This window comes from Acinonyx jubatus, chromosome A1 (assembly GCF_027475565.1).
Source record: "Acinonyx jubatus isolate Ajub_Pintada_27869175 chromosome A1, VMU_Ajub_asm_v1.0, whole genome shotgun sequence".
Taxonomy (NCBI): Eukaryota; Metazoa; Chordata; class Mammalia; order Carnivora; family Felidae; genus Acinonyx; species Acinonyx jubatus.
In genome coordinates, this window is record NC_069380.1 from 125,836,033 (window position 1) to 125,859,740 (window position 23,708).

A 23,708-nucleotide genomic window follows, 5' to 3' on the forward strand; every position below is an offset into this window, starting at 1 on the left:
TTTAATAGAAAGAGCTATTTATTCTGACTGTTCAATCTAAAATAGCATCACCATCACTCTATTTCTTTACTCTGCATGATTTTTCCTCATAGAACTTATCATCACATAGTTATTTTGTATATGTTTGAAAAGTTGCATCGTTTTTCTCCCTCCCCCTCCCAAAAAAAAGTTCCACAAAAAGAAAAAGAAATTAAGAGACTCTGCTTTTTTCACTGCTGTGTACCAGCAACTGGAGTAGGGACTACTAGTGGTAGGGGTCCAATATAGATTTGCTAAGTGGATGAATTCACTGATTTGACCACCATAGGAGATACATATTGACATGTAATAATCAAACACTTATAACACGGTGACTGGCATTGTCTGATAACAAGTATAAGCAGCTGCTGCTCTTTAGAAGCATAATATATCCAGGTATGAGGATGGAAGACATATCCTGTGCATGGTGAAATTATTGGCATTCTGAGGGCAGGTTATTATACACAGTGATAACTAGGAAAATGTAAGAAAGAAAGGCTGAGACTGGAGTGTGCAAAACTTCGAATGTTATGTCAGGAGTGGAGAATTTGTTCCACTTAGAAGTGAAACATCATCAACAGTTTCTCAGAAAGGGAGTAAATAATTAAAGAAGAATTTTCAAACAATTAATATTTGATTCGACTCCACAAGGATTTGAGAAGGAAAGACTAAAGCCAGGAAGATAGTGTCATAAATTTTTCCCTCTCAAATCCTCCTTTCTCTCAAAATCCAAGACATTGGCCTCTGTAACAGCCATAGCTGAAAAAAAACAGCTTCATAGTGGTATAACAGTTACACAAAATATGCACGGATTTAATGTATACAGTTTGATGAGTTTGGACAAATACATACATCCAAGAATCTATCACCACAATCATGGTAATAGACATATCCATCACCTCCACAATTTTCCTTGGGTCTGTTTGGTGTTGGATGTGTGATGTATGTGGTGGGTAGTAACACATAACATGAGCCCTACCATCTTAAATTATCAAGTGTGCCAGCACAGTGTTGTTAACTATAGGCACAATATTGTATAGCAGATCGCTAGAACATACTCATCGTTTCAACATAGTTTTTAGACTACTGTATCATTCCATACTTTTCATTTTCATTTAGCAAGCTTTTGTCCTTATTGGTAATGTTAACTAACATACTTTAGCTGAAAAAAAAAAGGTCTGTGCACAGTTTCCCTGGATTTTAACATGAACCTACTACAGGTGTGAAAAAAGCTCAGATCCATTCTCCTTCAGGTTATCTGAGAACTAATAAATAAGGTAGTGAAAAAAGATAAGATTGGACATGAGGACATGAATGTGCTATGGGCTGTCTGGTGAGATATGGATATGAGTAAATGGAAATAAATATGTCATAGGTGCCTATGGTAAATGGAAAGTAATCTTTACTTCTCTAATTTGTTTCTTATTTAGGGCATAATGCATATTGTCATCTCCCTTTCTCTCTGAGGGAGTGCCATGAATAAAATGAGAGCAATATGCTCAATGTTCTGCTGGGCTGTGAACTTCTGGGGCCATGTAACCCTGGGACTGCCCAGCACAGTAGGAGCTAGGTAAACATATGCTACACGAATCCCTCCAACTCTTTAGAAGACAGATTCCAGAGGAATTTCATTATCTGGCTCTAAATTCTGCTATTCTTCTAAGGGATATGTGATTCCGCTTTGTTCCAGAAAGGATTAAAAGTTTCTCTATTCCCTTTGGTAATTAGTTTAGATAAGCCATATCTCATATATCTACCCAATAGACAATAGCTAATGCTCAAATATTTATAGATTTATTTGCACCTGGCTATGTCTGAGAACATTTCATATATAAAAACCAGTAACTATCACTTGAGGATAATAAGCTGGCAAACTTCAGACTATCTGAATACCTTTGTGAACAATCCCAAATGGCTGATTCTGTCAGTTTATGATATTTTTTAAAAAAAATGTTTATTTATTTTGAGAGAGAGAGGATGCACGTGCATGCCCAGGAGAGGGGCAGAGAGAAAGAGGGAGAGAGAATCCTAAGCAGGCTCCATACTCAGCACAGAGCCCCCCCTGCACCACCCAATGGGGCTCGATCTCACCACACTGAGATCATGACTTAAGCCAAAATCAAGAGTTGAACACTCAACTGACTGAGCCACCCAGGCACCCCCTGTCAGTTTATGTTAAAAGCCATTTGGTCAAAATTAAAAAATAAAGAGAAAATTGTATCTACAGAGAAAATTAAAGCATAAGGGCTGTTTGAAGGAATTAACTAGTCTCAATTCCATCTCGTCACTCAGTTCTCAATCTCCTAGGCACCAGGGATTAAAAGCTCTGATGGAAATGTTAAAAAATACATAGTGAATTAAGAAAAAAAAAGTATTCTATGTAGCTCAAACTTTGTGACTTTGCTTATGCCATGTTCACTCTTTCAGACGTCTTTTTACAAAATAAAAAAGGAAGAAACTACATTTTTAGCACATCGTTCCTGCTACTAAAAGAGTCACAAGGAAAAGCTGAATTGAAACTAGTGACAAGCTTTTGCTTTGTCACATGATTGTGGCATTTTCTGTCCATATTATTTATGGGACTTCTTGTAATATTTTATGCAAAGCCACCCTATGGAATTTTGTGCTCAGAGTGCAGTCCAATTTGGCATCTCAAGTCTCCTGTTTCTATCTCCAGCCCTCTCCATGCACATTCCCTGAGGTCCACTTTTAAGGAAAGTCAGGGCAGAAAGCAGATATTGAAGGAAGAACAGGGTGAGAGGGACGTGCAAGTGTGCACATGTGCATATGTGTTTTGCATGTGGCCTGCTTTACCATAGTCCAGGGAGCTTCTGGGGAAGTTCTGTGCTAAATCTCAGCACCATAGGCCTTGGCAGCAGGCTCTTGCTTCCCTGGTCTTTTTTGTGGCCTCATTCCCCTTTAGTGTCCGGGTACCTCAGCCCTAACAGAAGGGAGACAAATTAGCTTATCCCATAGAGTTGAAAAGGTGACTCTAATGATGTGCCTGCCTAACAGTCAATAATTCATTTAAATGCATTTTCTGATGCATAAAATAATATACTTTTTTTATAACTGGCTTTTATCAGCATTGACCTAAGAATCAGACAGAAAAAAGTGCTCTGAGATGCTGAAATCATTTGCAGCTTGAATAATATTTTTATGATTATATAAAATGGTGAATGCTTATTATAGAATGTTTGGAAAATGAAGAAGAGCAAAAGAAGTAAAGAAAAATCATCTACACCCAGAGGTAGATGGGTGTACCATCTACCTTTTGGATTCTGCTTTGCATTTCATGTTATACTATAAACAATTTCCCATATCATTTAAAATTATTTGAAAATCTTTTTAATGGTTGACAATATTCTACTGGCTGACACTAACATCAAAATTTATTTAAACATTACCTTATCGGGAAGACTTATAGTATGTTCAGGTTTTCAATAATATAAGTATTTCTGTGGCAATAATATCAGTTGTTAATCTTTATAATATCTCAGATTACTTCTCTAATCTGAATACGTATAAGTAGAATTACTAGATGAACAGGTATGAACATTTTTGGGGCTTGAAGTCCTAATGGTTTAAAAAAAATGTTTATTTATTTTTGAGACAGAGAAAGAGAGAGAGAGAGAGAGAGAGAGAGAGAGAGAGAGAGAGAATGAATGGGGGAGGGGCAGAAAGAGAAGGAGACAGAATCTGAAGCAGGCTCCAAACTCTGAGCCATCAGCACAGAGCCCAATGCAGCACTGGAAATCAGCTGTGAGATTATGACCTAGTAGAAGTTGGACACTTAACCAACTGAGCCACCCAGGTGCCCCACATGTCCTAAGGGTTTTTAATCACTTTTATGAAATAAAACCCTCAAAGTAGTATAAAAATCAAAGTAACAAACTATACTTGCATGTATTATTTTATTATGACTTTATTTAAGATGAGAAAGATAAGAAAATAGAAAATAATTTTGTTTTACTACAATGAGGTCCCACACCACATGAAAACTAGAACCTACAGCAATTTAACAAATGAGTCTTCTCTTAAAAAATGGGGGAAAAATCTACTATATAAATCTAAGCTTGGCCAAGGTGTATGAAAAGGTCAAAAGCAAGCTTTAAAAAAAAAGACATATGGCTATTATTATAGCACACAGAGTGGTCAACCACTTCAAGTTCTTGTGGCCAGTGAGGTCACTGGAGCTACAGGCCGACATTTCTGACAAATTATGCACACTGAGGTCACAATGCTCTATTGAGGCAGTTTTTCATAATTGTAGAGTTGTGTTTACAAAAATATCCTTACTTAAAAATATCCTTTTGTGCCCTCTAGTGTTTAAATTCACCAAATCTTTCCAGACATATATTTATTTTCTCTAAATTGTTGTTGAACACCATTTCATTCCTATTTATACTAAGGGTTTACCTATATATTAGAAGATGACCAAAATACATACCTTTCCAAAATTTTTTAAGATTGCTTAAAATTTTTCATTTCAAAGGAAGTTAGAGGAAGGGACTGGAAACCTCCCCAGGGCAAATCCCACCCACCTCTCTTTTTGTAAATCAGGTTTTATTGGTACACACCATGCTAATTCACTATGTATTTGTCTGTGGGTCCCTGCGTTTCCTCTACAACGGCAGGGTTGAAGAGTTACTACAAAGATGTTGGGTCCTACAAAGTCTAAAATATTTACTATCTTGCCCTTCACAGAAAAAGTTTGCTGGTCGATGGGCTACAGAATTTCCGTGATACTTAGATTTTTAGAGAAAGAGAGAAAAAAAAATACATGTATTTTCCCAAAGATGTCGTGGCATTTTATAATGTCCTTTAATTCTACTTTTTTCCATCAAGCAGTGAAATATTAGTTAAAAAAAAAGAGTTGCAGGCTTCGTGGTTCAAGTACCAAATTTATATTTTCTCAGTGAAAACATTTGCAGTCCTTCCTTTTTTATAAGATCTACTCAGGGTGATAATGTTGACTCCATCATGACTTTGACATTGATATAGTTATATTGGTGAAAATATAGTAAGATCAAAGTCTTTACCCATCCAGATCAGGGGTGCAAGAACATTTTTTACCTTCTGAGCTACATCACATCTTTCTGATTAGGCAGAACTTAGACTAGGAATAGAATTAGTGTTCCTATCTCTGTGTATTTGTATACATTTAACAGTAAAGCTTGCAATAACTTCTAAAGCACATACAGTCTGTTTCGAAAGAAAACCACAGGCCCCAAATGGTGTCACTTAGGTAGAGTCCTCAAACCAGAGGTTCATACATAATCTAATTGTAGTTTCAACCTGCACTAGAATTGTAGTCTTAACCAGTCAGTCAGGAAAATTCTGATGGGGACCAAGGAGTCCTGAATATGGGCCCTCTCCCTCTCCAGAGGGAAGATGAGGTAAACTGTAGGATAAAACCCTCTGCTCTTCTCCCTAAGGGAAAGTGACCTCCTCTGAAGCAATCCTTTTCTTTTGTTAGTATTTTTTTTTTTTTTTGCTTCATCATTGCTCTATGAAAGCCTTCCATTTTGTACAACTTCTTAGAGATCTTCTCTACTTTTAGGTGGACTGCTGCCCAATTCAATTGTTAAAGTAATTAGATCTTCAAATTTACTCAGTTGAATTTCATTTTTTAACAAATCTGTCTTTAATAAAGTAAACATACCATTTATACTTAACATAGGTTTACTTCAGTGATGTTCTTAATTCAAATCTCGCACAGTCACATCTTTCACATAGGAACAAAAGCACAATGCACACCAATTATGCTACAGTCCCATGTAGGCAAACTAACAGGCTGCTTCCCTTCCCCAGTACAAATCCCAAATCTTTTTAAGTGTCTGAAATTTTATCTTCTCTTTTGTGTATCTAGAAGGTCTAAAGAAATTTCTGTCCTCTTTTCTGCAATGGTTAATATATATATTTTTTCTTTCTTCTTTTTCCCCTTTTCACATGGTTTCCAGGAAGTGGATCTTTTTTATGGCTTTCTAACTTAAGATTTGACTTTGGTTCAAAATGGCACAGCCATTCTTTTTTCAAAGATACATATCAGCCATACCCTGGTCAGAAATTTGGCATGATAATAGAAGAAAACACAAAACCAAGGGCTTAGAAGAGTGAATGAAAATAGTCTGCATGAACAGGCATCTCATTCCTGGGCACATATTCACGGTGTTTGTTTACTATATGCCTGGAGCTGAAGGTTACTGCCCTTCTCAGCTTTATAGACTCTCACTGCATGAATATTCTTCCCTCTTCTTATATTTCCCTTATCCCCAATACGATCCCCCTCCTTTTATCCAGCACAGAAGCCCAAATAAATACCCTGCACAGACTTACTTTATGGAATCACGTACTTAAAAATGCCTGACTCGAATACCTTAAACCCACAATGACACCTTCAGAAATGTGCAAGAGCAACAATAGCAATAGTAACAAAAAAATGCATGATTAAACACATCATCTCTTATGCACCACGTTAAAAGCAATTAAAATAAAACTTAAAAAGTGACATCATACCTTTATTCCATAAGCAAAATAAATTATTTCCAAACTTACCTGTAAAAGAAAAGAAAAAAAAAGCAATGAATTTCAAATCAGAGTGCATTTTAATTCCATTTACTCTAGTAAGGCAAAATTATCATCATAAGTATAGTTACTTCTTAATTGTTACTGTGAATCATTCTCTGTAAATAATGCTTTCTAGTTCTTGTAGATACCAACAGGGCTGGCAGCGACATTCTCTACGGACCAAATGTCACTATAAATAGAAACTCTTTCCATATGTAGTGTGAATCTGGCAGGTCAGTTTATAAATTTTTTTTAATGTTTATTTATTTCTGAGACAGAGAGAGATAGAGCATGAGTGGGGGAGGGGCAGAGACAGCGGGAGACACAGAATCAGAAGCAGGCTCCAGGCCCTGAGCGGTCAGCACAGAGCACGACACAGGGCTCCAATTCACAGACTGCGAGATCATGACCTGAGCCGAAATCAGACACTCAACAAACTGAGCCACCCAGGCGCCCCAGCAGGTCAGTTTTTAGACCAAAAATTTAATTCCCTGGACCTAGGAAATCTGTGTGTTACAAGATCGATTTTGGGAGTCAGATGAAGACAGTAGGGAAGATTGTTTCAGTCAGTCAGACCAACCTGAAGTTAAATCCCAGTTCTCCTACAGCCTGATAACTCATCATTTTATACCCCTTGAACCTCAATGGTCTCATCTGTAAAGTGTGAACATTGTATTTCACTAATTGGAGTATTCTGTGTATTAAATGAAGTCATATTGTAGAATCTCAATAAATAATGCCTTTTTGCTATACTCAAAGCTTCATTTTATGGCAATACTTTGCAGAAAGATAATGTTTAGTGCAATATATAAAGCATGAAAGAAAGACCTTTAAGCAATTCACAACGGACAGAAAATATAAACAAATTCTACATTTTTCTGTCTTCCTCATGATGTTGCCAAGTTGGTTTATATGAAATATTGGCCATCTGCTAAGTGGTGAGCAATTTTTCTTCCATTGCAAGTTCAAGTATTTCAGTAAAGTTCAAGCAAAGAACCGAGGGTATAGCACTCTGTAGCATGGTCTCTGTGTCTCATATATACACACTATGTCCCCTATTACTGTTGCCTGGGCTTTCTCACTGCAGTTTCACCAGCCTACACTCCATTCCTGATGAGAGCATGGATGCTCTAGCCTCAGGAACTTTATATTTGCTGCTCCCTCTGCCCAGGAATCCATTGTGCACACACATGGCCCTCTTCAACTCTTGCCTCAAAGGGCCTTTTCTCGGTGAGCCTAACCTAACTTCACATTTGAAATTCTAAACAGACCCTCAGCCTCTGCTTTTAACTCCCCTTCATTGGCACAGTCTTTTCCCAGCACTTCTAACCTGACACATTATATAACATAATGCCACGTCTTATGTTTATTGAGTCTCTCTGACCCTAATACTTTATATAAGCTACCTAAAAACAAAGGTTTCTGTCTGTATTGCTTGCTGCTGAATACTCAGGATCTAAAATAATGCCTGGTAAACAGAAGGTATTAAATTTTTGTTTGTTTGTTTAAGAAATAAATATTGGATATATAAAACGGCCTAATATAAAAATGTAAATTATACCTATGTAAGAAAAGTATTTTTATTTATGTATCTATTTATTTATAGATATTTAATTTTTATTGATAGAATATGGGATACAGATATTTGTTTATTATATAAATGAATATTTAAACTTTTAGCTAGAAGTAATCATTTTATTTTTATTTAATTCTGATGACAGGAATTGTGGTAGTCATTTGAACTATTGACTAGTATTTCTAGCTCTCCATCTACCAATCACATGTAGGAGCACCTAATAAACCTCTTGTGGTTGAATGGGGCCATCTGACTAGTCCTGACCAATATCATAAAGTCATAAGTGGCCAAGAACTGAATTCCTGGTGTGAGATCCTCCACCCTTTCCTTCCCCTCTCTCTGCCAGAGAGACTAGCAAAGTCCAGGATGGTAACTCTTGATCAGCCTCCATACTGCAGTGAGGCAGCTACATGTAGCATGGGAGGAAAAAAAGGTAACCTTTGTTGTCACAACATTTTGAAGTTTGCTTGTTAAGACAGCTTGACTCAATCAATCATGACAAAGAGAAATTATGCACATATAATTAAAAAGTTACATTCAAAGTCTTATTTTAAAAAAAGCAACTTATTTTCTGTAGTTATTCTGAATGCCCTTTAACCAAATCCTTTTGTTTCTGCTGGTATTTAACTCTATATTTCTAAGTAATGTTTACATTGTTTTTTCTTGATTTTGAAATTTTTAGCTATTATCCATTCATTTCTTGTGTAATCAAGAAAGATTTAATTCTCTTATACTGCTCCCCCTTTCTTTTTTCACCTAGTTAAATCACACTTTTTAGTTAAATTTATAATACTGCTTGCATATATTTACTGTATAAATCTTATTTACTGCATGTGCATATGATAATATGTCCTTTATGCTATAACTTTTGTTTTACTTTGAGTTAATAATTGCCTTGTTTTTTTTCTATGAAAAATTTTCATTGTTTTAAACATTTTTCCCCCAAACAGTAGCTCATGTTTGCCATAGGGTCAGCTGAGGCTTCTACTGAGGCTTTAATCATCTTCCTCCCCTCTCCTAAAAGTGTCAATCCTGAGAACACTTTTCCATGAACATCTGTACCCAATCTCAGAGCTGGCTTCCCAGAGAAGCCACCTCTGACCATAACAGAGGTGTTCCTCTCATCCCTTGTTTCAGCCCCACATTGCAAACCCACAGTGTGATATATCTGCTCTCTGAGTCATTAAGCCTCTTCAATAACATTTCTTCAGAATATTCTGTGGTAGGGACTGAGGGTGGTAATAGTGTGTGGGTGGAGTGAGGTAGTCTTCCCTCCTACTCCATTCCCTTTCTTTTAAATCCTTCTATTTAATTATAGATGATATGAGCACGTAGTCAATTTGTCACCTTAATCACAAATTCACAGTTTTTAGATTATTGATACAATTGCTCTTCTCTATTAACATGGAATAAAAACCACTTTATTTAAAATGGAAATAAATGTGAGAACTTTCTCAAATGGTTGCATAGAATACTCATTTTTTAGATGTTAAGTGTTTAGTTGAATAATAAAAATAAAGACTAAAAAATAAAATAGTTTGGAAAATATTGACTTGGCAGTTTTAAGAAAAAACAGTTTTATTGCAGTCTTTCTAACAGCTTTGGGTATAATGATTGGAATGTGACTACTCTAGAAGGTAAAGAACATCTGAAGAATAATTGAACCATTCTCCCCTGGAAATCAGTGAATATTAGAGTGAATCATCTTTTTAGAATACTACTTGGGAATTACTGCAGAAGGCATCTTAAACTAAGTTTTATACCAATCACATCTTAAACTAAGTTTTATACCAATCACAGTGTTTCTGTTATTCCTACAAGAATTCTTTGACTTTAACTGGAAAGGTAAAATAATTTGCTTATTAAATTTGAACAATAAGTTGTTTGAAAAACAACATAACTGTATTGAGGAATAAAGCATGTTAACTCATTTTCAAGTGATTGCTTTATCTATTATATCAAATTATCTACTAAATTAAAGTGAATCATATTTGAATTTTGATAATTTAAGGTAAAATTTCCTTTCCCAGAATATTACACAATACAAGTCAATTTCTGACCATCCTGAGATTTATTCAAGCAATCTGTGTACATTTTAAAATCTATCTATCTTTGTATCTCTAGTTTAGCTTGTTCGAAATGTTTTGCATGGAGTACCAACTGGATTAGTTACTCTAGAAGCAAACAAAAAGTTCCATCTTTAATAAAGTTTGGGATATTCACGTAGTATCTCTTTCATGAAGATTAAAATATTTCTTTAGTCTGTTAAAGACTTTGGTAATCTTCCACTAATATATCATTTTAAATTTGTGAATCTCAGCTTATTTGACAGTAGAACCATTTTGTATGCTGCCCCTGTTAATATTATATGGAAACAACATTTCACAGAAGTTACTTTGGGATACACTAACATAGGCTACAAGGATTTTTAAGAGCAAGAGATGAAACAAAAACTATTATGAATGTTAAAGAAAAAAAAAAGAGCTCCAGTGGTCTCGCATGAGAGGTGATTTTTGTGAATGCACCTGATTTCTCATTGAAAAAGGATGAGGGAATAGAGAATTAGCAGTTTGACTCTATTTATGTACTTAGGGTAGCATATGATTCAGGACCCTTTGCTTAAATGTGTCAACCTCATAATGGCTTAATTTACCCATGTTGTGGGGTTCAAGGCTAAGATGTAATTTGAAAATACATCTTTTGTTTTGGATAGAAGGAACATCAAGGATCTTTGAGATATCATAAATGATATTAGCCTAATATCAAAATTTTATCTTTGTTGATGTCAGACACATTAAGAAACTAAAAACTATACATACTAAGATTTAGCTTAGAGACTCAAACAATATAGCAAAAATATTTCATCATGATTTTATTTACCTATCTATTTTATGAAATTGTGTGAGCATAGTGTTTTAGAGATGAAGAAATAAGGGGATCAAAAGTTATTTTTCAACCCTAAACTTCCAGATCTTCTTTGTGTATTATATAATGTAGGAGTTTAAACTATGAAGTCTATGAGCAGTTTCATGCAGGGAAGTTGGTGAAACATCTGAAATTATATGCATAATTTTGTATATATTTGCATTTCTCAAGCAAGTGGAACCATAGATTTAATTGGATTTTCAAAGCACCCTTAAACCTTCAAAAAGTTTGAAGAGATCATTTGAAGAGATAACCTCTAAGGACTGTTTTTCTTTTCTGATCTTAGTTTTGTAAGATTTTTTATAGACGATGCGTAAGTCATGTTTTGATATTTAATACTTTCTTTGCTGGGCTTCTTATTTTTAGATATTCAAAAAATTTAAGAAAACATTGTAAAGACTACAATTAGTTTATGGGAATTAGTTAAATATGTTTAATTGTATAAAATTGTACTATAGTTTTTTTTGTCTTTGTGTGTGTGTGTGTGTGTGTGTGTGTGTGTGTGTGTGCGCGCGCGCGCGCCCATGCTTCTGTCATTCTGCTGCTACCATAGAGAGAGAACCACTTTAAACATCTTATTTGAGTGAGAAACTGAATTGCCCACAAGATGGCTCTCCATAATCTTGGGTACACAAATTTCCCAAACCAGTTTCTCAAAAAGTGACTTTTAACATCTTCTCTTTTCTTAAAAATCTTATACTCACAGTAAGTGATTTCTCTGTTTTATTTCCATGCTTGAAAATCTAGCAATGCCTGACAAAGCATTTGTGAATATGTTTTGAGTGACCAGTTTAATTGAACAGATGTTCTAGACATTCATGGATTATTCACTGTGTTATCATTACGTTGTTATTTATCTGCTACATACATGGCCTAGTACTGTGCACAGTTGGCTGAATTAAAAACAAAAAGAGTTAAAATTAAAGGGCAAATTATGGTTGTCATATTTCAGGGAAGGTAAGATTTCATACCAAAACATTTCAGAGAATATTTAAATGAAAAATGATTGGTGTAGAGAAATTATAAATATACAAAGAAAAGGAGACATCAGTGTGGGGTTCAATTAGTTGAAAGACCTTATGAGGTTACTTTGGCTTATAAAGAATGTACAATTTTCATGAGAAGAAGGTAAAGGGAAAAATACTTCAAAAAGGGTAAATAGCACAAGAAAAAACTTGGAGTTTGGCAGTCATGGCAGAACATGCTTAATTATTATAATTAAGACTAGGTGAGTTGCAGAGATTGTTGAAAGTCATTCCAAGGGAAAAGAAAGACAATTAATATTCATATAGGACATACTCAACATGTGATTTGCTCTGTAATTAAATGATCTCTCTACCATGACAATATATGGGCGTCTTATTAAATATTGGAATTTTTGTGTTATATTTGGAAATTTTGAGCGTAGCTGGTTCTGTGTGAATTGTAGTAAATCACAGTATACAATTACCAGAGAAAGATCCTCAGAGAAAAACCTAGAATTAAGCAGGTGGACTTAAGTAAGCAGAAGAGGAAGCTAAATTTTCTGTCTTGATTCTCAATGTCCTGGGTGCAGAATGTATTTTTTAGAACTCTCTCTTGTGGTAAGGTTAAAATGGACACCTCTGCTGTCCACTGCGGAATGGGAGTCAGAAGTAAAACTGCTCTTAAGGGACTGACTAAATTTGTCCCATCTGACTTTTTGGCAACTCCATTCTTCCAGTTGTTCAGCCCCAAACTTCGGTCAGCCACCATTATTTCTTGTGACGAAGTATCCTCTTGGACTTCCTGCTTCTTCCTTTATCCCTCTAAAGTCTAATTCCAAATTAGCAATCAGAGTGATCTTGGTAAAACCTTGTTCAAAGTTCCTTGCCGGCTTATTGTTTTCCTTAGAAACAAGGCCAAAGTCACTGCTAAGAGCCACCGAGCCACACAGGATTTGCCATGGCTCTGGCCCTCAGCCCTGCCCAGGAATCCCCTTACGTTTCATCTCCAACTTTGTCCCCTCTTGCTTTATTTTTTAATGTTCATGGCACCAGGCGCTCCTCCTCTGGTACTGGGGTCCTCTGCGAGCCTGATACTGTTCACAGTTGGCCGATTTAAAAATAAAAAGAGTTGAAGTTGAAAGTTGAAAGTTTAAGTAGAAAGTTTTCTACTTTGCTACTTTCTCTCAGCCTCCTTACTGTTCCTCATCATGGCAGCAATATTCCTTATTCTCCTCCTGCCTCGTACATTCTTGCCTCACATATCTGCCTCCTGCATGTATTTATGAAATGCCACCTCTGCAATGACATCTTTCCTAATCACCCTACTTAAAATTCTACCACAGGCACACATACTCACAACCTTCTTCTCTGACACATTTTTCTTCGTAGCATTCATTTTTCCTCTAACAAGAACATTATGAAGGCAGAATTTTTGACAGTTTTGTTCACTGCCATATCTCTTCTAGCACACAGAATAAAGTTCAGACATAGTCTGTCTGCAAGTAGATATTTATTAAATCACCTTTTTCTTTAAGTCTTGATTTCTGCGCCCTGAAAATCAGAAAATCTGCCAACACGGGCCTGTGTTTTCACGTGGCAATAGCTGTTGGGAGCTTAGAACAGCTGCAAAGGCAGATGAGGGAGGACTTTCCCTGTGGCCAGGATTATCACCTGTGAGAGTTGTGCCCTCTGCTGGGGAAGCCCTGGATGGAGAGTGACAGGATCAAAAGAGGTCTATCAATACACCAGCTGGAAGTAGCAGGTGGGACCCGATGAAGTAAGTGAGCCTGGATACAGACTTGCCAGTTGGTGCCTGGTGTCCGAGTCCAGGCATGACTGAGTGTGAGGACTTGCGTGAGGGTGATGTGCTGGAGAATGAAGGACAGAGGAAGCTGGGTTTGGAAGAAAGGTTAACAGAAGTTGAGGATGGACTGGATTTGGAAATGAAGTGAGTAGCAATGACTGCAGTTTCTAAACTGGTGGATTAAGAGAATGGTAACCCCTGATGTCAAAAGAGAATTTGGGAAAGAGTCGATCTAGGAGATCAGAAGGCCTACAAATGCAAAGTAACATACTGATCTCAATGAATGCAACTTGAGTTTGAAGACACAGACTCAAAGGTATTTGATAACAAAAATGGACTTCAAGATCAAAGCCGGAAATGAGGACTCAGGATTTAACTTTACATACTGTTTATATTTTGCCTAGGAAAAGGCACATTATGATAATGACCATCTCAATAAAAGAATATCTAGAACAAGAGATAAAAATAGGGACAAACAGGAAGAGCCCCAATTAGAGGCCAAGTGGTTAGAAAGAGATTTAAAGGAAAAACTCCTCTCCTTCCCCCACTAGACGTACAGACTTATACAAACATAAGTGTCATTGATTCAGTGTGTTAAAGGCTGCTGCTTCAACATTCCATGTGTGCCCACATTTCTCCATTCTATATCCAATATTATCTCATTGTAGTGAAAACAGATTATAAATGAAACCATGTATATTTAAAAAGTTTCCCTCCTTCTTCTTTCTTGACTTTGTATTTCCAAACCATATATACTGTGTGGAAATCTCTGAATAAAGAGGAAATAGTTCTTTGTGCTGCCTTTTACGTTATTTAAAAAAAAAAAAGACTGGTTATTTTTAACTCAAACACCATGCAAAATTCATCTTTGCCAAAGGGCATGTACCAAGGACAGCACCACAAATATAATAGGTGGTCTCCTTGCTTTTCCTTTCCAATGAAACTTGAATCAAGCTAAAGTTATACTGTTCCAGAAAATATGTAATTTAGTTAAAAGTAGAAGATAAAAGTGATAAAAGTTTTCCTCAAGCTCTTTCAAGCAAGTTTAATCTGCGTAGGTTGGAAATAGTATCTTTACTCTGTTATTAAGGGACAATGCCTTGTGGGGCCTAATGTTTCAGATTTCGGATACTCATTTCTTTGGATTGAAGGTATCATGGGGTATATTTCCATCTTTAATGCTCAGAAGTGGCTTCCTTTGAGTTGCTAAAATATAGTCTGTCATTTTGGCTGCCAAACAGACCCACGGAGGCCTGCTATTTGTATTGGCAGATAAATGACAGCAGATGGAATCAAGCATGCATCCTGTCTCCTTGGCAAGCCTGCAGCCTTAGAAAAAGGGATGTGTCCCTGAAGCATCATGCAGGTTGTTCCACTAGCATCAGTGTCACTGTCATAGTTGGTGAAAGGGAAATTGGCAAATCACTATACATAGTAGGCAAACTGCCACCCTCACAATTCCTGTAGGCATATTTTCCTCACTCACATCTTGTCTTTTTGCCGAGGGCAGGCTTCTGGGCCAAGATGTTTTGCCATCCTAGAACTTTTTTGGCCCAGTGTGTACAAAGGTAGTTAATATTATCATGAAAGTATGTGTTGCCACCAATATCCCATCAGTGCTACCCGCGTAGGAGGAAATGAACACGAAAGTTGTTAATTACAATTTATCAAGCGTATACTATTTACCAGCTTACCATGCTATACAATCACCTTGTTTTACTACTATTAGTAGAAATAATAAAAGCAAACACTTGGAGAGTGCTTATCACAAGGCACAGTTGCAAGGCTTACACATATATTAACTTTTAAAATGCTTACAACTTTATAAGCTTTTCATTACCAACCTCCTTTTAGAGAGAAAACTATGACGGTTATTACTTGTAGTACTCCTAGTGGTAATGAGACCAAGCATGAGTGTTTACTAGGTTTAGGCTCTATCAATGTATGTATGTTATATGTGTGTGTACATGTGTGTACATATATATGTATATGTAGGTATATATTCACACCCATGTGCATGCATATATATGCATAGAGATTGTGTGTGTGTGTGCATACATGTATGCACACACAGACACACATTTTTAATTCTCACAATAGCCCTGTGACTTTGGCATCATAATTTCTATTTAGAAATGAGGAAACTGATAATAGCAATAATTAATAATGCTGATAAGAGTAATAAAAATGAATGTGTAAGTTTAATATGTATCAGCATATTAATGTATGCAATGCAGATATTATCTCAGTCTTCAAGAAGTTGACATTATATACTAGAGATGATGAATCTCTAAGAATTCAAGGACAAGTAACAACTAGGTGGGGGCTGGGTTTTCTAATTAGAGAGGGTTCAGAGTTGACTGCTTCACCAATGTGCTAGACCACAGACAATATATTCTGGAAACACAGGAGTGAATGAGACACAGAGAGTTAATACAGAGTGAAGTGTGTTTTACAACATATTACAGCATTTGGAAAATGCAATCGAAAATCTTTCTCGATTTTTTGAGGGCTCACTATGTGCAAAGTAATGCACTAAACCGTGGGAGAAATGCAGGATGAAAGAAATACACAAGTCTCACATTCATAGGAACTTGGGATCCTACAGGGGACAGAGATGTGTATGTGGATAATGCAAGAGATCAACTGAGGAGGGCAGAAATGGGAGGGAAAGTGAGAAACGAACTCTGTGCCGGAATGCCAGGCTTATGGTGCAGAACACTAGGGTATTACACTAAAATATTCGAGCTTCTCACTGGGCTATGTGTGTCTCTCTCTTTTGACTCCATTTACATTTAGCTCTGCTGATGTTCTTGCAGCCACTGGTTTTCTCAATTAGTAGAAAAGTGAGGGAACAGCATGGGGTCATTGGCTATAGCTGCTCAGCAATAGAACTGTGCTGCTCTACAGGGAAAAGTCTTGATGTTGTGAAATTCTGTTTACTCTATTCCTGACACACCTGGCTTTCAGGAGGCCTGGCAGTCGGATATGCCAGAGGAACCTGTGCTGGAAAGCCCCTCCTCTGGACAAAGCACAGGACTTTTCTGTTAAATCAAGGAGCTCTCACAGTGTGTGTTCTGCCAACCATGCTGAAGGTCACAAAAACTATCTGGATGCTTTTGAGCCAGAGGGAATTGGAAACCTGCAAAGAACAGCCTGGGTCATGGTAATTCTGACAGACAAAATGTGACTGTAAAGGAGCCAGATGTATTCTGCAAAGCCCTGCACAGAAAACCAACTTCTTTACGCTGTGGTTTCACTCAAGTAGGGTCAACAATGGCATGGAAATCATGGGTTTTATTTTACTCTTTGTAAAGATAATCTCATTGAAGTGTGAATTCAACAACTCACATTGATATAGTGATGTCTTATCCTGATTATTTTACATGATTATCTCCCTTACTAGTGAGACGACTAGAGGGGGAAAGTATCAGTGATAAGTCATCTCTAGAATGAGAACTGCATAGGATAACCTGAACAACGTAACTGCCTTCAATGTCTCCAACCTCACTCATCACCAGCACTAAAACTGCTGGGGTGGTTGGCCAGATTTTCACGTCTCCTTTTTCCTGAAAGGTCAAGGGAAGCCAGTCTTACCTCTGCCAGCAAACAGTAACACCGAAGCAACAATGTGACATCTATCAAGTATTAAAAGAGAAATGGAATATTCCACTCAAATATTGAACAATCCCAATTCAAGACATTTAACTGTGATCATGCCAGTTGACAAAGGACATTTATCATATTGGGAAATTTGATTGCTTTTGTTCCTTTTAAATTCACAAAACAATTATTTAACTGTTTTCCCCTAATCATACTACATAAGCATAGACTAAGCAACAAGGGTTCTTTGTGCTATGCCTTTCACTACGGGTCTCTGAAACTCTTTTAGTCCATTCTCCCTGTATTTAATGCCACACATGTATTAACTTCCCATTATGGATAATGAATGATTTTTCACTCTTTCCCCAGCTCCCTTCCCCACTTCTCTGCTTCTATCCTCCTACTATAGTTATGTAACAATTGATGGCTAATAAATATTCAGTTTTTATCTTATTATCCCTGGGATGTAATGCTTATTGATAAGCTACATATAATGTCATGACTATGTTTCACTTACTGAATAAGCTTTTCTTTTTTCTGAAGTTGTAAATTGCCTCTTTTAAAAAATTTGCTTAATTTTATGTAGCATTATCAGTAATTCTTCCAGAATTTCCCAATATGATTTTAAATAGCTCTTTGAAAAATGTTTTCTGCCTGGGTCAAGCATATCAATTATTTCATCAGTTCCTCACACTTGACTGATGATTTAGCTGGCTTTAGGGTTATGGGCTGCAAATCATTTTTTCTTAGAAATTTGAATACATCATTCCATTGTCTTGTAGGTATCAATGTGCTTTTGAGAGGATAAATCAATACCACATGAACCCCTATGAGAAATGTACTGTGTGGGTTTTTTTTTTCTTCTCCTCTTAAAGTTTTTGGGAACTTTTATTTGTAGCTGTGGCCTGAAATGTCAATACATATTTTTCTAATGGGTCTATTTGCATTATTGTGATAGGTACTCATAAGCCTTTTAATGAAGAAAAATATGTCCTTCAATTTAAGGAAATTTTTGTGTTTTTTATTTGACAAGTTTATTTCCTCTAAGCTGTCCCTAAGCTTCACTAGAGAAGTCAGGGCTTCTCTATTCAATTGATAGACTTTTTATTTAATCTTCTACCTTCCACTGTGCCTGGTATCTCCAAGTTGGAATCCACCTTGTTGAATAAATTTCCAATCCTCTGATGAGGATGGAGTGGAACTGGTCTCTACCTGTTCAGCGTAAGAGGAAGACCTATGGAAGAATCCACTTCATATGCAGATTTTCCAGAAATTTCTGCTTATCTTAAAATATACTTGGTTCTTCAATTCCCAAGTCTTCCCAGATGTCCACAAAGGGAATGGCTTCCTTTTCCTTACACTTTCCTCTTTAAGCGCTTTGTAATTAGCATTCCCAACCTGGCTGTTTCGTTCTCTATTTTCCATTTCTAAAATACACCTTTGCATCTCCAGTTGTCTTCTTTCTCATCTCACTATTCTTGGGGATTTATACTCTCCTATTCCCTTACCATCATTTTCATTTGTAGGATTTCCAAAGGTAGCAATTTGCCAAAGGTTGTGAGTTTGCTTAAGCTGCCCTAGCAAATACCACAGACTGTGGTTTAAACAAGAGAGACTTATTTTCTTACAATTTTGGAGGCTGGATATCCAAGATCAAAGTTTCAGCAGGTTTGGTTTTTTCTGAGGCTCTTTTCCTCGGCTTGCAGACGGCTACCCTCTTGCTGTGTTTTCACATGGTTTTCTCTCTGTGTGTGTACATGTCTGGTGTCTCTCTTCATGCTTCCAAATTTCCTCTTCTTATAAGAACACAAGTCATACTTGAAGAAGACCTACCCTAATGACCTCATTTAACCCTAGTCATCTTTAAAGATCTTACCTGCAAAAACAGCTATGTTTTGAAGTACTGGGTATTAGGACTTCAACATACGTGGAAGACATAATTCAGCCTATAACAAAGGTCATGTTTTAAAATTATTCTAAAACCTGTTGGGGTGCCTGGGTGGTTCAGTCAGTTAAGCCTCTGACTTTGGCTCAGGTGATGATCTTGCAGTTCATGAGTTTGAGCCCCACATAGGGCTCTATGCTGACAGCTTGGAGCCTGAAGCCTGCTTCAGATTCTGTGTCTCCATCTCTCTCTCTGCTCCTCCCCCCCTTATGCGCGCTCTCTCTCTCTCTCTCTCTCTGTCTCTCTCTCTCTGTGTCTCTCTCAAAAAAAATTAGTGAATATTAAAAAATTTCTGAAATTTTTAAAAATTATTTTAAAAACTCTTAACAGTATTCCAAGCATTCAAAGAATACTGTATCCTTTTGCTTAAAGACAATACACTTACCTATCCAAGTTAATAGTATTCTCTGTGAAACAGCACACCCTTCATTAATTCATTCACTCACTTATTAAATAACCACTGTCAGGCATCTATTTTTGCAAGGTTCTTAGTTTAGTAGCACAAGGGATACAAAAGTAAGTAAAACACAATATCTAAATATAAGAGAGTTTCACTGAGAGTGACAAGAGCTAAACGCTTGAAGCACATTACAAAGCTCTAAAAAGTCTGGCACATGGCTTTTCTCACTTGGCAAATACATGGGGTTGAAGAGCACCGCTACATCTTTTGCTTCTCACGGGTATTGATCGACAGAAAAATATTAATGATTAACCTAAACTTAAGCAAAGAAAGGCTGTAACTTTGTACTGACAATTTTTGCCTTGGCCCTCTATATAAATTACATGCAGAATTAGTATAAAGCAGTAAGTAAACAATCATTTCATTTATTGGTAAGCTATCCTGGTCCTTTGTCAAAATATGAGGACTAACTTTGGTCTAACTTGAGCCTCCTTAATGAGAAGTTTTAACTGCTATCCCTGAAATGTTCTGTGCATATGTGCATATGAATGTTCTTTGCCCCTCCATTGGCTAGAGAGGATTTTCTGTGTGTAAATATAAACTTAAAAACAATAATTTATGCAAGGTTTTCTTTGCTCTGTGTCTTTCATGGGCAATTTTCTATATTTGGCGTGACTACTATTATGGTCCAGATATGAAATCAAGCAGACTTAAACTTTGCTGATACTAGAGAGCATTTGGGAAAGAAATCATCTAACTTTTAGGATTTTCCAATCAAAAGACTATTTTCTTCAGCAAAGACTGGTTACATATTATGTATATGTATTAATTGTATTTAACAACAGACTGTTCTTATTCTTTTTCAGGAAAAAAGAAGTTCAAGTGTCATTTGTCATTCTTTACAGCAATGTTGAGCATTGGGGATTTACACTCTATTATTCCCTTACCATCATGTTAAGAGAGGATTTTCAAGGGTAGCAATTTCAAATGTTCTTTGTGGGAATGTGGGAAAAAATAGAATTGAAGAGATTTGGGGAAAAATGTGTAAATTCTGTTTGAATTTCCTGCCACTATCACTTTGAGATATGGATTGATTTGGGAGGGACTCAAATTCTCCGAGCCCCAGTTCTTTGTGGATAAAATAGAAACATTACCAACTTGATCCCAGACTGGTGCCTTCTGGTAGGGATTAAATGAGTCAATATACATGAAAGCACCTCTCCCTTTGGATATCTGTAAGTATCCACATGTGTATCTGTTTGTATGTGTATGCCCACCATTCAACTACATGCTAGCTATAGTCCAGAAACTTGTAGTCTGGGAATAAAGCATATATTCTAGAGTGATTCAAATGACAGTGAAATCTTACACTAAAAGATATTTCAAAAGCTACATGATTACATGCCCTATGATCAGACTAAAAATAACAGAGCTCCCATATCTCTCTGAACTCACAATGAACATCAGTATATATATTATCCTTTATATTCAAGATAACCTTGAAGCTTAGGTTTTGTTACTCTAATTACATAGAGTATGAATGTGAGGCTCAGAGAGTGTAGGCAATTTGGTCATGAAATCAGACAGTTTTACTTAGACCCTGAGCTTGGCCTCCTTCCATTAGGCTAGGCCATCTTTACACCACAGCACAGTGCAGTGCGTGAGGCTCTGCAGATGTCGTTATGGAAGAATGATGAAATACACCTTGACCAAAGGGGAGCATTTGGGCAGGTCAAGAGGAGAGTGGGAACACCTTAGGAGAAGGGATCATGAGCCAAGGCATGGAGAGGGAAACAAGAAAAGGCATATCTGAGGCAACTTCAGACCAGTTTGACTTGAGTTAAACTGTGTGGATGAGAAGCAGAGATAGGACCAGGTAAGTAAGTTGAGGCTAATTTTCGAGGCCTTGAATGTCAGACAAGGACTGTCATTAGCTAGCTCATACAAAAAACGAGAACATACAGAGGGAGTACTGTGCTGCATTGTAGAGACATAAGGACATAAAACAAACAAACAAACAAACAAATAAAACCTGTGAAGCAAAACCAGCAACAAAACAGCATTAGTCTTTGTGGGGCCAAGGGTCCACACACCCCAGTGTGTGGAATAATGCTCTGGGGCTGTGAAGGATGTCTGGGGGTCGGATGCACTGACACATGGAACAGGGTTATCATTTGGATGCTCTATCATGGGCAAAAATTTGTCAAAAAAGGCTTCATAGAGGAGATGCATTTACTCTGGAAGTCACAGGCAGTGAAGAAAGTATTTGAAGAGTGGAGTTATGTGATAATAATACCATTTTCAGGAGATTAATCCAACAGCAGCATCTGACAGGCACAATGCAATGGTTGGAGACTGGAAGCTGAAACTCAGTACCTAGGGAACCATTGCACTGGCGAGATAAGAGGAGCAGGTGGTGGCAATGGACATGGAAAGGCAGGAAGGCATAAGTCTCTAAGCTGAAAATTTGGGGGCACCTGACAATCACTGACAGGGGTGAGGAGAGAGGAGAATTCAGTGATGACTCTAAGGTCCTGGGTTTAGAGAAATCAGTTTTGGAGAGAAATGTGTGAGTTCTACTAAGGATAGCTGACATAAGCAGAAAGGGGATTTGAGGTTAGCCAGGCTGACACTCTGATACCAGGACATCTAGGCAGTTGGAGATATGGGTCTAGAGAAGGAGGGGCTTACATTTCTGCATGTGGTCCAGCCTCTATCTGCTTCACAAAATGAGAACTTGATTTCTGCCAGACACTCAAAGTTGATAATGTTATAAATTATGAAAGCAAAATACATGACAATAACACAAACAATAATAATAACAAAGGCATTTGTTAACAAAGGCAACAAATAACAAATATTTGTTGAGGACTCATTATATGTCAGGCACTGTATTAAGTGTTTTATATGTATTATTGGTATTATTTCATTAATCCTGATTAGCCTTCTGATGTAGGTACTATTATTATCTCCATTTTACACATGAGACTAAGGCAACAAAAAGAGAAAGGAACATGTCCAAGATAACACAGCCAATGAGTGGCAGAGTCTGAGGTAACCCAGTCTAAATACTGGCTTTCCAATATGGCAGCCACCAACTACACAAGGCTATGAAGACTTGAAAAAGGGCTAATCTGAATTAAATTTTTAGTCTTATTTAATTTTTACTAATTCATGACTATATTTTAAAACCAATAGATGATTCCATTATTGGATAATTTTAAGTACATTTGGAACAGCTTGAGTAAGTGACTTTACATTTCCAATTATAAATTTTATGAAATCTAAATAAAAATCAAGTACAATTAATGAAACGTTAGCATCCAAATTGATATTTATATACATATACAGGATTTCCAAGACTTTAGAATAGGGAAAGAATTTGAAATACCTCAGTGATAATTTAAAAATTTTTTTAATGTTTGTTTATTATTGAGAGACTGAGAGACACAGAGCGTGAACAAGAGAGAGGTGGAGAGAGGGGGAGACACAGAATCTGAAGTGGGCTCCAGGCTCTGAGCTGTCAGCACAGAGCCCGACGTGGGGCTTTAACTCACAAACCGCGAGATCATGACCAGAGCTGAAGTCGGTTGCCCAACCAACTGAGCCACCCGGGCACCCCAATGATAATTTTATATATTGATTACAGGTTGAAATGATATTTTTGTATAGTGAGTTAAATAAAATACATAGTTGAAATTAATTTTACCTGTTTCTTTTTAGTTTTTATTTATTTATTTATTTTGAGAGAAAGAATGTGTGAACAAGTGGGAGAGGGGCAGAGAAGGGGAGAGAGAGAATTTCAAGCAGGCTCAGCACTGTCAGCACAGAGCCTAACACAGAGCTTGATCTCACCACCCTGGGATCATGACCTGAGCCAAAATCAAGAGTTGGATGCTTAA

At 36.8% G+C, this 23,708-nt stretch overlaps 1 protein-coding gene across 9 annotated transcripts in view; it reads right to left on the reverse strand.

Annotated features, from left to right (window-relative positions):
• PDE4D (phosphodiesterase 4D) overlaps nt 1–23,708 on the reverse strand; it is a 713,672-nt gene that overhangs the window by 359,760 nt on the left and 330,204 nt on the right. The gene's annotated exons all lie outside the window — the stretch shown is intronic.